Source organism: Teleopsis dalmanni, chromosome 1, assembly GCF_002237135.1.
Source record: "Teleopsis dalmanni isolate 2A chromosome 1, ASM223713v2, whole genome shotgun sequence".
Classification (NCBI taxonomy): Eukaryota; Metazoa; Arthropoda; class Insecta; order Diptera; family Diopsidae; genus Teleopsis; species Teleopsis dalmanni.
In genome coordinates, this window is record NC_051846.1 from 64,061,830 (window position 1) to 64,067,904 (window position 6,075).

General features: G+C 36.6%; 1 pseudogene; it reads left to right on the top strand.

The window, feature by feature from the left end:
- Window positions 1-1,892: 1,892 nt before the first annotated feature.
- On the top strand, window positions 1,893-2,661 carry LOC119682988 (annotated as a pseudogene).
- Window positions 2,662-6,075: the final 3,414 nt, after the last annotated feature.

Here is a 6,075-nt window from a genome sequence, read left to right on the forward strand (position 1 = left end):
TTGGCCGCACATTCATACGTTGCATATGAACAAAATAATGTGCGTGTGCTCCCGTTCGTAATATCAGAGATAGAGATTTATATAGTGGGAATTGTATGAGAGTAATTTTCTGTTCTATTCGAATATCAACTGCATGCATACGAATCCAACATGATGATTTGCCAAAGTGGTTGCATGAGCGGCTGAAGTTTGCAGCTCATCTCACCATACATTTCTATCACATTTCGTCTCCCCCCTTTTAACAGTAGTACCAACGAATTTCGGTCGCTTACTGTGCGGATTACTTGTCCGCACATTTATACGTTGCAAGTGATTTTGATTTTATTTGATCACTGCATAAACATGTATGATTCTAAGTACAAACTCTTTTGTTTGAAAAAAGTTGGTTTGATGTTACGAGAATTATGTGAAAAGTTTTGTTTCTTCCATATTGATATAATATTAAATTTATATATTAATTATTAATTTAATTTGTTTAATATGTTATTCTGTTAATGAATTGTTAATACAATATTGCGAATATATTGTTGCCTAATATAATATAGTTATTATTAATAAAATATCTCATATATTTTAATTTAAGTGGTACATGTAAAAACAACATTAAAGAAGCGCCGCACACCCTTCCAGATAGAGCACGCGTCGTCACTGCGTTGTATGGTTAGTCAAATTTAATCAATAAATTAATTAAGTTTTTGTGCTTGTCTTTTTTTTGCTATTCGAACCTTTCTAGATTTTAAAAGATTGTTTTTTTGTCGTCATAAGAAGCGCAGCTATAGGCAAAAATAATTAACTTTATAAATAATTAAACTCCATTTGTTTTGCGTTTAATCAAAATTAGTTAATGTTGTGAAACCTTTTAATGTGACATCAATGTTTTATTAATGCATATGAAATCTGTTTATTCAAATTTTATTTTAAACATTTATTCATACATTTCTATATACTTACTTATGTGGACATAACAACCCGTTACCGAGTTTCGGCCTGACGCAGCATGTCTCTCCAGGTGCCTCTGCTGCGTGCGCGCTTTCTCCAGTCTCGTATATCAAGTCCAGTTAGTGCTCCCTCAACTTGATCACTCCACCGGAGACACGGTCTACCTCTACGTCTTGTTCCGCCGACTACTGCTTCAAACACCTTTTTCGCCGGAGCGTCTTCATCCATTCTCACGACATGACCAAGCCAGTGAAGCCGCTGGATGTTAATGCGCTGAATTACATCAATGTCGTGATAAAGCTCGTACAGCTCGTGGTTCATTCTAATGCGGTAGTCGTCGCCAACTCGTAGAGGACCAAAGATCTTACGAAGAACTTTTCTCTTTCTATATATATGTAAGCAAATAAATCGACAGCTTTTTCAACTTTTTTAATTACACATCGACAGCTTTTTTAATTAAAGACATTTCCAGACCAACTTTGATTGGAATAAGGAATTTGCTATAGATTTTAGAGCCTCTGACTGTCCTGAAAAATATTTTTTTTGGTACTTCGAGTGTTTCTACGTAGTCTCTCGCACATAGCCCTAAGCCACGGAGCTGTGCCTGAAAAATGGCAGTGATTTTCCCATTGCTGTGAAACAACATCAATGCTCTTAAAACCTGCAGAGTTTAGCTTTACTCGCTGAAAATTATACATCTTCAGTTTTAGTACAACTAAATTCGAAATCACTCTATTGTGGTAATCATAAAAGTTTTGGTTTATAACCTCTTTCCATACGAGAGCTGCTATATATATTTCTGGCCTAGGCAACACTAAGTGTTGCCAAGTGCAATCTAACATTTCCATTGGAAAAGTTGACATTTTTTAGCATAACATCACTCAGAACATGTTGTCATTTAATTGTGAATTGTTTTATTTACAGAGACTTGAAAAATTCATTTCCGCCAAAAAATGGAATTTACACATGATTTTCGTGCGATCATTTTTCACAACACTCGACGTGGATTATCACGACAAAAGTGCATTGATAAATTTAAATCTTTGTATGTTATGGCGATGAAGCACCATCCTATAGCTGTGAAAAACTGGTTTAATGAATTCAATCGTAAACGACGCTCACTCAACGACGAATTCCGTAAAGGTCATCCAAAAACGGCCGTTGTGCCAGAGAGCATTGATGCCGTGCGTGAACTGATAATGCAAGATCGTCATGTGACATACCGTGAGATAGAGGCATCCTCGTTGGATCTCGCACAATTTGACTATCGCTCAAAAAAAGAAGCGTGTCGATTGGGGCAAAGAAATGTTGAAAAATTACGTTCGCGGTGCTTCAAATGACGTTTGTAAGATCGTCACAAGTGACAAATCATGAATCTATGCATATGAGCCGGAAAAAAAACAGCAATCGACCGTGTGGGGCTTCGAAGGCAAACCAAATCCAACGAAAGTTGTTCGCGGAAGAAGCATTTTGAAGCAAATGGTCGCCTGTTTCTTCGGCAAAACTGGTCATGTGGTAACTGTTCCGCTTGAAGAACGAAAGACGGTCACTTCTAAGTGGTACACCACAATTTGTTTGCCTGAAGTCTTCGGAGAAATTCGAAAAACGAACAAGAGAAGACGAATCATTGTTCACCATGACAACGCGAGCATCGGGTCAAACCAGCGCCTTTTTCACCGGCTAAAACGTCGAATTTATGAGTCATTCGCCGAACAGCCCTGATTTGGTACCCAGTGACTTCTTTTTATTCCCGCACATCAAGAAAAAAATGCGTGGTCAACGATTTTCGTCGCCAGAATATGCTGTTGAAGTGTTTAAAAGCCATGTTTTGGAGTGGAAAAAGTGCTTCGGCAATTGGTATGAGCGCATGCAAAAGTGTATAAATCAGGCTGGAGAATACTTTCAAAAACAATAAAACAATTTTTGATGATAAATATTCGGATTTTCATTATTACTCGTATTACTGGTGTACAAAATTTCAAAATTTTTTTTTCAATGAACTGGGCCATATTTTAAGTGTAATTCTGCAGGTCTATCAGGAGTCAACAGTTTAACATATCTCGATTAACAATAGCTAATCCAAAATATTTAATATGTGGTATTTGCACGTTACTTTTCTAATATTTTGTTTTATTATTATATTTTTTATTCAATAAATTTTTGGAAATTACAATTTTTATTTAATGAATAAAAGTATTACAATATTATCTCTCAATAGTATTATTTCTTCAGCCATATTATTTCTTAACAAGAACAAACTGAACTGAACTGATTGTTCCGTAGCACACGCGATTATGTACACTTTTTAAAGTGTACTTTGAAACGAATTTTACTCGAAGATTTCGCTATATTATTCCTCCCAGTGATTGATGGGACAATGTTACAATAACTTGAAGGTGACGCACAATTTTTCCCCGCTACTTTGTCAGCGTTGGTATTTGATGGAGATATATCAGTGTATTGTGTGTCTGTAGCGTGCAACTTCTTTGTCGCTTGGAATGAATATTGCTGTTATGCGATCGATACTTGGGCATATTGATTTTTTTTTTTTAAACTTAATTTTATTATGTACAATCTATTCTATGCATGAATAATAAGTTCTGCATGAATAAGTAAGTTTATGACAATAACAATATTTGACTGACATGTACGGGATTACCCAGTGGTAATCACCGCCTTATGAAGAATTACAATTTCTAGAATCTACTCTGCAAATCAGAAGTTGCAAAGCGTACTTTTAACTACGAATGTTAAAAGTATCCCTCGTTAGGCCTGTGGCAAGGGGGTTAGGGTGAACTATTAGTCGTGAGTGATAGTTACTGCTTATCTGCTGTATTGACTCGTACACAATAGAGATGCCAAGATCATGATGTAGGACGTCATTCGGAATAAACCAGGGGGCGTCGGCGCAGATACGTAATATTTTTGATTGAAACTTCTGAAACATATCCAGGTTTAACTTCGTTGCTTTACCCCAGATGGGTATTCCGTATGTCCAGATTGGCTTTAAGACGACCTTGTATAAAAGTATTTTATTTTGTAGCGATAACTCGGATTTGGGATTTCAGGTTACTTTGTAACAGTTACTACAGGATCTGCATGTTTCGTCATCACTACAGTATCAGCCGCTGAGTGGGAGATCTGCTGTGAACAGAGTATTTAGAGTAGGGCCCAATACACTTCCTTGGGGAACTCCAGCCTCTATCGGAAATAGTTCAGTGTGACAGCTATTCATGTTAACCATAAAATGCCAATTTAGTATGTATGATTTTAAAATAGAGAAGTAGCTATGCAGGAGTTGTAACTTCAATTTGTAGAGAAGTCCGGTGTGCCATACTTTATCGAATGCTTGTGTTATGTAGTTAAGAACTGCTGTGCAGTATTCTTTATTTTTCAATGCAAGTCTTGTGAAGTTGTAGACTCTATTTACTTGTTCAATAGTAGAGTGGTGCTCGCGAAACCCGAATTAGTGGTTGGGAATCAGACATCAATTTTCGATAATTGGTTTTAAACGTTTTAGGAATACTCTCTCAAATACTTTTAACAACACAGAAAGTAAGATTATGGGTCTGTAAGATGTTGCAACTTCGACGCGCTTACCGGGCTTTAGAATTAATATGATTTGGAAAACTTTCCATTGAGCTGGATAGTGTTCACAGGTGAAAATTGCATTGAACAATTGGTTCATGAACTTAAACCCCACATCTGGTAGCTCATGTAGCACCTTTCCAGTTATCAGGTCATATCCTGGAGCTTTTCTGTTTTTAATGTGGTTTTTTATGACCCACTTTAATTCTCGAGTCAAAAACTTAGGAATAGGAAAGTCTAATTGATGCGGCGTGTGGAGAAAAGCTTCAACTTCAGAGTCTTTCAGATTATTTTTAGAGCAGCGTGGCTGAAAGACTGTACCAAGGTGTACTGCAAAAGTTTTCGCTTTATCAGCATCAGTTTTAGCCCATTGTCCATTACTCATCTTTATTGGTGGTACATGCGTCGTAGGTCCGTTAAGTATGCGTGTAGCTTTCCACAAGTAGTAATCAGTGGCCTTAGAGGGAGACAAGCTTGCTAAGTAAATTGCAATGCTCGCATTTTTTTTTGCCTCTAGATTTACTTTGAGTTTTTTGATGGCTACATTCAGACGCCTCTTATCGTTAGGATCACTCGATATCTGCCAGATCCTACGTAATTTACGTTTTTCAAGCAGTTGTTCTTTAATATCCTTGTCTAGATATACAGTCTTACAATTCAGTGTAGACGGAGTTGCAATCCAAGCTGCCTTTTGTGCAATTTTGTTGAATTGTGTTGTGTCCACCTGTTGCTAAGAATTAGTGTCCTCAGAAGCCGTTCATGGCACGGTGGCTAGCCTGGTATGCTCGCCAGTGTTGGGGTGGGATTCTTGGCAACTGAGGCTACGCTGTAGACGACAACAAAAAAAATAATTCGTGCCATGTTTCATGTATATATATAACAAAAAAGAATTCATCTTTCAGCCTAATATCTACCAAAAAAATTATATATATTTTTTTTTTTTTATTAACATATTTAATTCACCCTTAATTCTCTCTTTCTACTTAGTAGCTAAAAAAAAAATATAACTAATTCTATATTATATCTATAGTGCTCCAAAAATTCTTCATATATTTTTATTTCCTACATAATAAGCATTTATCCTATTTCCATTTCTACTACTATTTCTGCGCGTCTAATTCCATCTTTCATTTATTTAAAAAAAATTCATATTGGCTGTCTAAACATTAAATCAAGCAAAATAAGCTCCTTAATCTATTTAGGTATTTACAATTTTTTTTCTCTGAATTTGAAGAAGCTTTCATCAAACAGGATGGGGAGAGCTTGATGCCCAACCGTATCAATCACTGCCGCCGCTGTGGGAAATTCCCTGTCTAGTTGCCTAGAACCTAAGCTACATGTTCGGCCCCTGGGCAATCCTGCTGCTTCCATTTCCCTGAGGATCTCATTCTCTATATCCCAGTTTATTTCTTTGTTCCTGCCGGCATATGAAATCATCATTTCTTCCAAAATTTGGAAATACTGGCAATACCTCTGGCAGTGCCTGATCTTGACTATCACACTGTGACATTTTTTTTTCTATGCTATTACCGTTCAGTCCTAATAAAA